This window comes from Bidens hawaiensis, unplaced genomic scaffold (assembly GCF_021521415.1).
Source record: "Bidens hawaiensis isolate Kalapana, Puna unplaced genomic scaffold, B.hawaiensis_p1.1 tig00003270_1, whole genome shotgun sequence".
Taxonomy (NCBI): Eukaryota; Viridiplantae; Streptophyta; class Magnoliopsida; order Asterales; family Asteraceae; genus Bidens; species Bidens hawaiensis.
The window spans coordinates 573,702-584,887 of record NW_027491179.1 but is presented as its reverse complement, the minus strand read 5'-3'; positions in this window follow the sequence as shown (position 1 = coordinate 584,887).

Here is an 11,186-nt window from a genome sequence, read left to right as displayed (position 1 = left end):
ATACTGACTTTGTTCGTACTCGTGAAACTTGAAACTCACCAACTAGACGTAGTTGACCCGTTTTATCATGCTTTTCAGGTAAGCCGAAGTTGGAATGAATTGCTTACGTGCTTGGTGTTAAAAGAAAAGTTGAATAGCTGTGAATAGATGCAAATATGTACTAATAAATAAGAAACCGAGAATTGGTTATGTGATTTTCATCTAGTTTATAAACTTAGTACCTACCAATGTAATATGATGTAAATTAGTTTGTTGAATTTATTTATAAACAATGTGGTTGATACCAGTGTCGGGTCCCAACTTTCAATGTATGGTCGATTCGGATCGGATCTTCAATCAATCATGTCATAATTCACACAAAATTAATCGTGTTGACAAGCGAGTTAATAACGGGTTACTATGTTTAGAAAGATGACCGTTTGTTAAAGGCGGAATCAATAACAAACATACGGTTGCAATGAATATTCAATGACAGAAGACACACACCGGATTCACTCAAAAGATTTCCATTTATATAATGTTAATTATACAAAAGGATAATCGATTAGGGTTTAGAAGGAATCCTAGGACAGCCGTCACACACAAAATATTCTCTCAATTAATGTGTCGGTCTTATCCGTATTGTGTCTCTGTCTCCCGTCCTTTCCGTCTCTCTGTCTCCCGTCCTTTTTGTTTATTCCCCTCTAGAAACCCTATCCGATAGTACATATTCAATTTACATATTCAAAAATATACTAAGTGTAAAACAAGTCTTCCGGGTAGGCTTTTCATTAAACTTCAGTCTCCAAGTACGCAGTGTACTCGGCCTTCGTTCAGACTTGGTAAACATAGAAGTGTACTCGGGATTAGTTTCCGGGTAGACTTTACTTAAAGAATATTTTACCAAGTAAAATATTCACCGAGTAGACTTCAATCTTCTTGGACTTATCAAACTTTGCTCGACAAATCCTTACGAGCAACCTTGTTCTTCTATGATCCTGTTCGGCTCATTGTCAGTTGAACAACTTATTGATAAGGCGTACTCGGGAGTACATACCTTACTTGAACAGAACCTTACTCGAGATAACTTAAAGATATTCTATTAACTCATCAAGTATACTCGGACCATAATTATTAAAGAATACCTTGCCCGGTCTTCCAATTACTTGGCTTCTTGGACTTGGTGACCATACCTTACTCGGAAGAGTAAAATACTTGGTCTTGAAGAACAACCCTGCTTGACAAAGTGAACCTTACTCGGATATGCCAAATCAATGAACCTTACTCGGAAATCACTAAAAAGCATACCTTGCTCGGATATCCACTTAAGAAGACTATTTGAAGTAAACCTTGCTCGAAAGGCAAAATCTCGTACTCGGCTAAGTAAAAGCTTACTCGAAGGTCCAAGGTGTGTTCGGATTCAATACTTAGCAGTTTCTGAGGAGGTTGAGAAGATTCCAATCTTTCATATTCTTCGTTTAGGTCAAATCTCCTCATTTGGGTCAAATTCTTGACCCAACAATCTCCCCCTAGATTGGAACAGCTCAGCTGACCCAAAACACTCTGTGGTTACTTACACTTAGAAAAATACACACCAAATTTCATAATCAAATTACATAAACAAAATGACATAATCAAAAGTTTATCCGAAGACATTACAAAGCAAAGCCTATTCTATCTATTTTGTCTTTTCCTTTCATTGTAGGCTGCTTGTCTTCTCAGCTAGATTACAGATGCTGCTCTTTCTCTGAAGATATTGAGCACTTGGTAGTGAGTGTGTCCTTCTGGTATCACCATGTCTCTAATATCAGCTAGATCTTCATTGTGCAAGCAAGCAAGATCTGCATCTCTCTTTATCACAACCAGCACCTTTCCATCAGAATTCATCAATGCATATTCTCCATTTTCCTTGTATTCAACTTGAGCAATGATGCCATTCTTCTGTACAGTGTAGTTTGGCATTTTTCATTCTTCTTCTCAAACTTATACACTTAATCATGTTGGACAGTGTGTCTTCATCTCTGACATACATCTTAAAGTCTCTTTCATCAATATCCATCTTCTTTACCTTTGTAGATCTTCTTGCTTTGTTCATTGAAGCTACACCTCTGCTTATGTTGTCTTTTAAGAATCTGAACCCATTTCCAGCTTGCTCATACAGGTATTTAGATAAGTCATTCATTTGTCTCCCTGCAGATCTGCTTCTGTCCCTGAAATCATAAAGATGAAGTGACTCCATTCTGCTCAGTTGTTCTTCATTGTATTCTCTGAAGTCACTTCTCACAATAATTTCCTTCAACTGCATACTTTCCATAATAACCTTCAAAGTATCAGTTACTAAATCATAGTAGAGCTCTCTTGGTAGATCCACACCAGATTGTGGTCTTGTTCTTTGTTGTACTGAGCTGCTTAATTCTCCTCTTCCTCCTTGGCCTCTTCCTCTTGGGAATCTTTGATGGAGTGGAGGTCTGAGTGGAATTGATTTCTTGGGCTTTTGAGGTCCCAAGTTAAATGTCTTCACATGCATAGCTTCCACCATCTCAATAGGAAGGTTGGCTATCTCCACCATGTCATGTCCTGCAGCCTCCAGTTCAATTAACATTTTTATCATTCCTGGAGTTCTTGCCAGTCCAGCAGGTACAAATCTGCCATCAGCATAATATCTGGGATTTTCTCCTTCCCTCAATGCCTTTTCCCACTCATCTTTTTGCAGGTAGAAAAGAGTCTTCAAATCCTCTTTCTCCAAAACATTAAAGTCTGCTTCAGTCATCCCTCTCTTGTTTATCATTATGTTTCTTAGGATGCTGATCACTTCCTCATTCTCCCAAGGCATAAATGGTTCATCATCAGGTTTAACTTCAGGCTGTTCTGGCTGAGGGATCAGAGGTTGATCAGTTTTCTTTTCTTGTTCCATCTCCTTTTCCCTCACAGTCCTGAGTCTTCTTGTTCTTTTGGCAGGTGGCTCATCAGATGTTTCTTTTCAGATTGAGCTCAAAGTATAGACCCTTTTTTTAATTCTTTTTCTTTCTTCTTGGAATACTGGTCAAATACTGCCTCTCTACTCAGATTTCTTACAACCTCAGGCTTCATGCCTTTCTCAATCAGGTATCCACACATACCATCATATTTCTTCTTTAACTCTCCAACTCAATCTTATCATTCTGTTTTACAAATTTTTCTGATACTATCTCTTTCTCACTGTTGTAAAGATCTTGAATTTGGTCAACAGTGTATTTTTCTAAGGCAGCTTCAGGATAGCCTCTAACTTTCAAATAAGTTTTATAATGCTCAATATTTTTCTTTCTTTTCTCAATCTTCTTTAAGACTTCCTCTGCATTGATTTCAATGTTGCCTCTTTGAATATAAGTCTTTTCAGCTTGAGGGGTCTCAGCAGTGGAGCTTGTACCAACTTTCTCACCTCCTTGATCAGGGTTGTCATCACCCTCTTCATCAGACTCCTCAGAGTCATCCTCCTCATCATCTGATAGATCAATCATGGCATCTATTTTGGGTTCATCAGAGGCAGGATGCTCTGGTTCAGAAATATTAACATCAGGGACCCCTTGTAATTTTTCTCCTGGTTTCAGTGTTTGTAAGGGGATTGCCCTGATTGGTTCATCATCTTCTGGGGTCTCCACATAACATTTATTCTTTTCATCCCATATACCCCTCCTATCAGTTTTTTCAGCTTCATCCTGCTCAGCAGTTCTCTTCCTTCTTTGATAAGTCTTTTCAAATTTTCTTTCTGGCCAGTTACCAGTAGGGTTCTTTCTCAAATCCTCTTTTACTTGTTCAACCCATTTCTTGGCAGCCATAGTTGCAATTGACTCGCCAATCTCTTCAGGTATAATCATGTCATTGGTTGATGGTTCAGCAGTCTCAGATTGTTGCTCCTGAAACTTGCTGACCACCCTTCCCAAAGAGTCATCAAACTCTTGATTCTTGTTCAGATTTACCAAAATTTCAATCACCTCTTGATCTGCCACATCTTGAAATATCTCTTTTGATACATTGGCTTCTTTGATCAATAAGTCCTGCTGTGCTAACTCTTCTTCTGTCAAGGAATGGGCAATTGCTTCCCTTTCCATTGACTCTTTAATCAGTCTTTCTTTCTCAGCAAGAGCAGCAGCAACAGTATCTACAAAGGATACATCCTTCTCAACATATACAATAGGTTCATCATCAGTTGCTAAACCTTTTCCCTTTTCTTTCCTTTTCCTCACATCTTCTTCATCCTCTTGTTCATCACTTCCAAATTCATCAATCTCTCTAAATAAGTTTTCCAATTCAGAGTCATGCTCTACCCCCTTGGAAATAGCTTCTTGATCATCATTTAGCTCAGTGTGTTCTAGTTCCTCAGTAGCAGCATTCACATTTACATTCTCAACAGTCATCTCTTTATCCATGATCTCAGTCAGTTCTTCTGTAATCATATTCTCATCATCATTTGACTTTTCATTTTCATTTGTTTCCTCTCCGCACACCTCTACTTCATTTTCATCACTAACATCATAATCATTCATAATCATTTTCAAACCATCAATATTTTCAACACTTTCAGCATCAGTCATAAGCACATCATTATCATCCATATTCTCCCCCTGTTTTGGGGCAGCTGAGGTCTTCTCAACCTCCTGCACCAGGGTTCGAATCATCAATTCAGCATCAGCTAACTTTTTCAATAATATTTCATTTTCACTAGTTAGCTCTTCATTCTTTCTTTTCAAATCAACATTCTCATCTCTAACCTCCTCAACTTGTCTTTTCAATTCATCATTTTCAAACATCAACTTAGCATTTCTTTGTAACATATCATCATGTGGACTTGTAGGGTTTGATGTAGGAAATGGTTCAAAGTCAGGTTGGTTGGTGGTAGGTGTTTGTGGTGTTGGTGATTGATGTGTGTATTGATGTGTGGATGTTTCTGGTTGGTCTAGGGTAAGGGTTTGAGGTGGTGTTTGATGTGGTGAGATTGGTGGTGGTGAGAGTGGTAGTGTTGGAATTGGTTGTTCAAGTTCTTCTTTTTGCTCCCCCTGTTCTTGTGACATAATTCCCATCTCCAAATCATCTCCACCTTCATTTCCATCAACATCATCATCAGAATCTCCTTCATCACTGTCATCATCACCCCCTTCTTCCTCCTCTGAGCTCAGCTCAGGCACAGGCATTACAGCCAAATCATGGTTTAACAACCAAGGTAAAATTTCAAATGGAACACTTGCATCAAAGTTATTAGAGACACCTGGATTTTTTATTCTCTTGTACGCATCAGGATCTTGCAGTTTATGTGTGTCTCCAATTGTTGGTAAATCTTGTAATACACTATTAAATATGATCTGCAGGAATCTTGGGTACTGTAAAAATCTTTTTCTTTCTGGTTTCTTCAGATTCCCCACTAACCCATCAAAAATCATCTTGGAAAAGTTAAAGGGCAGATCAAAGATTGTTCCAACAGTGGCATTTGCTAGATCAAGACTCATCAGAGTCCATGATCCCTTCCTCGGAGCAAATCCATGAATAATATGGTGAATCAGAAATCTGTACAGCATTGGAAATAAACCCTTCTGAAACTGTCCTTCATGGACATTTCCCTGATAACCCATCATTTCTTTAAAGATTTTCAACAAGTGTTTTGTGTTGAAGTTTATGTGGTTGTGATCATCATCATTTAGTCTTAAATACCTTCTGATCAACCTTTCAGTGATCTGGATCTCCTGTCTGGTCACGGTTGCTTCTATTCGTTTTCCATCAACATCTTCAACCAACTCTGCTGATCTCCAGAAATCCAAGGAGTGATTTCTGTAAATAATTGGGCTTTCAGTAAGAGCAAAGCTGATGTTTGACCGCGCCATCCATAAAATCATACGAGCCATTGGTGTATTTTCTGGTGTGACTTGTAGTAACGCGCACATGTTGTGCTTTGGCTCAAAAACATACTTTGACTCGTTGTCTGCCATATCTGTAATACATAAACAAACACATTCAAAGTGAAATTAGACATAAAGTTTAATACTTTAGACAATTTCAAGTTATAAAAATGAAGAAGAAAGAAAGAAATCTTCATGAACCTGTTCTTCGACAAATTTATAACCTAAACACATAAACAGAGTGTTAGTACTCGAATACATAATCAAGTCACATTACAGTCTAATTGTGATCGGAAAACATAATATTTAATGCTTACCGAGTCGGAATTAGAGGCTGATAAAAATTAGGGTTTGGATTAATGTTGAATTCGATAAGTCGGTTATGTTTCTTAGTGAGGAAGGATTTGCAGTGGAAGGAGAGAGAGATAGGGAAATAATGTTGAAAAATTTGCCTAAGTCCCTCTTTTATACTTATTTTGAAAGTGAGTTTTAAATGCTTTTTGTCATTTTGTGAATTATTAGCTGTCACCAGTAACATTATCCACTTGATATATTAAAAGCATATAATTTCATTTAAGTTTATAAGACCTTACTCGAGAGATTAATATATCCACAGTCTACTCGGTTTTCTTCCACTAACAAACCTTACTCGGTCAAACTTTACTCGCTCAAATTTTCAATTTAGAATATAAAAGTTTGCCCGAATTCTTTTATTTTCAAACCATGCTCGAACAAGTAAATTAATTTAAAGTTAAGGCATAATGAAGAAAGCTTACCCGAAATACTTGATTTCTTGAGAAATTAATCACAAGGCAAATAATCAAATATAGTTATCAAATAAACATTCTCACTAAGAATCAATTAAGATCCTCACAAAGATTTCTCAAATTCAAATTAAAACTCATCTAGCATGAACCCTAAAAATCATAATCACATTTTGTCATATTAACTAACATATTCAAACAACGTATTCATTCAAGTATGAATCTAAACAATTTCATCATACTAACTTACATATTCAGTCAACGCATTCATTCAAGTATGCTTGTATACATAGTGTGCTCGAGCACTCTTTCAAATGTAAAGTGTGTTCGGACAACAAACTTATGCAAAGTATACCCGAATAACTTTCATATAGTACAAAGTGTTCTCGAAAAGAAATTCTAGCAGACAGTGTACTCGGAAAGTTAAAGTTTTGAAAAATTACCAAGTATATTGAAGGAACACAAGTGTACCCGAAATATAAAGTGTGCTCGGTAAACAAAGTTTGCCTGAAAACACTTGTAATTTCAAAGAAATCATAAACACACATATCACAGAGCATGCTCGGAATGAAATTAAACACATAAACATTTAAGTGTGCTATAGTCTAAAATTTCATAGAGCTTGCCCGAAAATCCTAAGTTAGCACTAAGCTTGCTAGGATAAACACATTCAATCATCAGGTATGCCCTTGTTCGAGGGAACTTATCATATCAAACCATACTCTAAAAATGACAAACTTAAATAGTAACATCTAAGCGTGCCCAGAAAGATTAACAAGCCTTTCCTAACAACATATTCACTCAAAGCTTACTCGGTGTACTCACTTAAGTTCACAAAGTTTGCTTTAAAACACAATCAGCATGTAACATGCATAGCTTACTCGAAACTAGCATATAACATGCATAGCTTGCTCGAAACAAGAATTTCTTGTTAAAAGATAGCTATTTCATCACATAATCATCTCAAGACATCAAGCTTACTCAGGAAAGTGAGTGCAACAGTGTACTCTACCCGAAAAGTGTAAACACTTCAAAGTATGCTCTAAAATCATAAAGTTAGTCAGAAATGACTAAGCTTACTCGGAAAGGTTGAAAACTGTCAAACCTTACCCGAAACAACATATTCACACATAAACAAGTCAAAAATGACTAAGCTTACTCGGAAAGGTTGAAAACTGACAAACCTTACCCGAAACAACATATTCACACATAGACAACTGTTTTGTACTCGGAAAGGTTAAACCTTATCCGAAAATACATATTCAAACAGTTTGTACTCGAGAAGGTTATAAATCATCAAACCTTACTCGAACTTACATATTCATACATAATCAACTGTTTTGTACTCGGAAAGGTTAAACCTTACCCGAAAATACATATTCAAACAGTTTGTGCTCGAGAAGGTTATAAATCATCAAACCTTACTCGAACTTACATATTCAACCTATTTTAGGCAAAATGCAACACTTTTTGACTTAAACTACTTTTCAAAGACATTTCTAAGTTATGTATCATTTCAGAACATAGTTTAAGAGCAAATGGTGCATTTAGAGATCAAATTTCAGTTATACTTTACTTCAAAACAATTTCTTTTATAAACTGAAAAGATCTCAGGAATGGGATCATATTGACTAAGTAGCTTTTTCAATACTTCACTCTCAGCATTATTATGACAACTTAGATAGGTTAACAGCAGGTATAAACTTAGCATGATTTTCATCTCTTTGGTGATATGATTAAGGTTCAATTTGAGCATAATGCAATAATGGTCAACACTGTGCTCTGATGCCTCATATCTCTTCTCAAAGCTTATTTGGCTTTCCCCAGATCATCCCAATTTGACTCCAACCTCCTGTATTTGGTCAAAAATAGTTTTTGTATGACAGAACTTATTGTATTTTTGCATTTTTTGATTAAACATATATAGAGGTTGAACGTTGGACTTACAGTTAGCAACAAGCCTTTCATTCAAGATGAGACAGATTTTGTCAACATCTTTGTAGTTCTTGTTGTAACCCTCTTGTTTGATAAAATATTTAAAACATTTATCAACTTTTGGTTGATTTATTCATTCTTCCCCTTGTTTTTTGATATTTTCTCAAATTTTCTTAAAGCATGTTCTTTGTCATATTTAAAAAAATGTTTCATTTTGGTTGACCAAATAACAACAGGCTCGTGTATGACTGGGTAATCACTTTTCTGCCATATAATTCGGAGAGATCTATCTTGAGACATGCAAAACAACTATGCATCTCCACATAAAGATTAGCATATTCATTATGTTTATATCACCTTAGATTTTACATCATCATGGGAAAGTAACCATACATGTTAATGACTATACTAAGGCCTTTTTAGCCTATTAATTCCATATGATCAGCTAAGTAGTCAATGTACTATCATTTCCCATAAATACAGTTTAATATTCAATCACCCCAATACCTCTTCATTGTCAGGTTAATGGCTATCCTGTTTGACCAAAAGTGGTCAACAGGACCAAACATACATGTGAATATATGTCCTATCAAAGTCAGAGTCATTGACATAGTTTTAAGTGAAGAAATAAGAAACAAGTCATAATTGCCCCAAATGCATTCAGTTTTCAGGTCAATGGCTATCCTTTGAATCTATAGAGGTTTAAGGACCAAACATACATAGGTGCATGTCCTTCCAACTGGGCAAATGACATAATTTTTCAGCAAAAAGAACTACTTGAGACCTTTCCCTATAAAAATCCTTCTTTTAAGCTTCTTAAAAGCTTGAACTGAATAATCTTATCATATCTCAACACCATTAATCAACTTGCTCATGTTTTGACCAAAATATAGTATTTATGCAAAATTCATTATAAATTTCATTGAATCACTTAATTTTGACATAAAACACATTTTGACACAAACAGTTGCTTCACATACTCAAATCTTAATCATTCTTTCATCATCAAGAAAAACAGATTGTACTCACATTCAATGTCTATTCTATCTTAACAACTTCAGAAGATCAGATTAAGAACATATTCAAGTAATCATAAACATGTGATTACTCATGACATTATATAAGCAATTAATCTCACCTAAACAGATCAAACTACTTATCATAACATCAGATCAGTTAACATGATAGTCAAGAATTATCATCAATTTCAAACAAATTGCACAGATAGTTACTTAATCTCCTATCAGTTAACTTCAAAACAGTGACATAATCAAAACATATTCAATCAATCATTCAGTTGAAACATATTCAATATGTGTAATCTCTAAGAAAATAATCAGTTATCACAGAGAGACACACATAGAAACTGTTAAGTCACATAGCATAGAACATACTCAGTAACATATTTAACAACATATTCAGCGACATATTCAGCAACATATTCAACATGTGTGACCTCTTCTAACATATTCAAGTGGCACATAGAGGTACACAACCAAGCACACATCCTTAATCAGATTTCATCAGAGTTGATCATCCCCAGGGCTTTCAAAAGAAAGTTGAACCTGGTTCTATCAAGTGGTTTGGTGAATAGGTCAGCCAAATTATCACTTGTATCAACTCTTTGCATTTCAATCAAACCTTTTTCACTGCAATCTCTGATGAAGTGATGTCTGATTTCAATGTGCTTAGTCTTAGAATGTTGCACAGGATTCTTAGCAGTAAAATATGCAGCAGTATTATCAATCAGAATAGGGGTGTTTAGAAAATTCAAACCATAGTCCAGCATCTGATTCTGAATCCAGAGAACTTGTGCACAGCAGGCAGATGCAGCAACATATTCAGCTTCTGCAGTGGAGATTGACACTGTGGTCTGTTTCTTGCATTGCCATGACACTAGCCTTTCACCCAAAAACTGGCATCCCCCTGATGTTGACTTTCTACTCATATTGCATCCATCATAATCACTGTCTGTATATGCAATCAGATCAAATGATTGGTTTTTTGGATACCAAATCCCTAAGTCTGGTCTTCCCTTCAAATATCTGAATATTCTTTTCACAGCATTCATGTGGGAGACTTTTGGATTTGATTGGAACCTAGCACATACACAAACAGCAAACATGATATCTGGTCTTGTTGCAGTCAGATACATCAGAGATCCCATCTTGGCTCTGTATTCATGTTCATCAACTGACTCCCCCTTTTCATCAGCTATCATCTTTTCTTTGGTGTCCATTGGAGTTGAGGCAGCCTTGTGATCATGACAGTTAAACTTATTCAAAATGTATTGCACATACTTAGCTTGGTGAATGAAGATTCCTTCATCCTTTTGTTGAACTTGTAGTCCCAGAAAGAAATTCATTTCACCCATGGAACTCATGCTGTACTTGGACTTCATCACCTCTTCAAACTCCAAACACATATTTTCATTTATAGATCCAAAAATGATATCATCAACATAGACTTGTAAAAGCAGCAAATCTGACCCTTTTATTCTGTAGAAGAGTGTCTTGTCAATGGCTCCCCTTGAGAAGCCATTTTCAAGTAAATGAGTTGATAACTCATCATACCATGCTCTAGGAGCCTGATGCAATCCATAAAGGGCTTTGTTTAACTTATACACCCTGTTTGGATACAT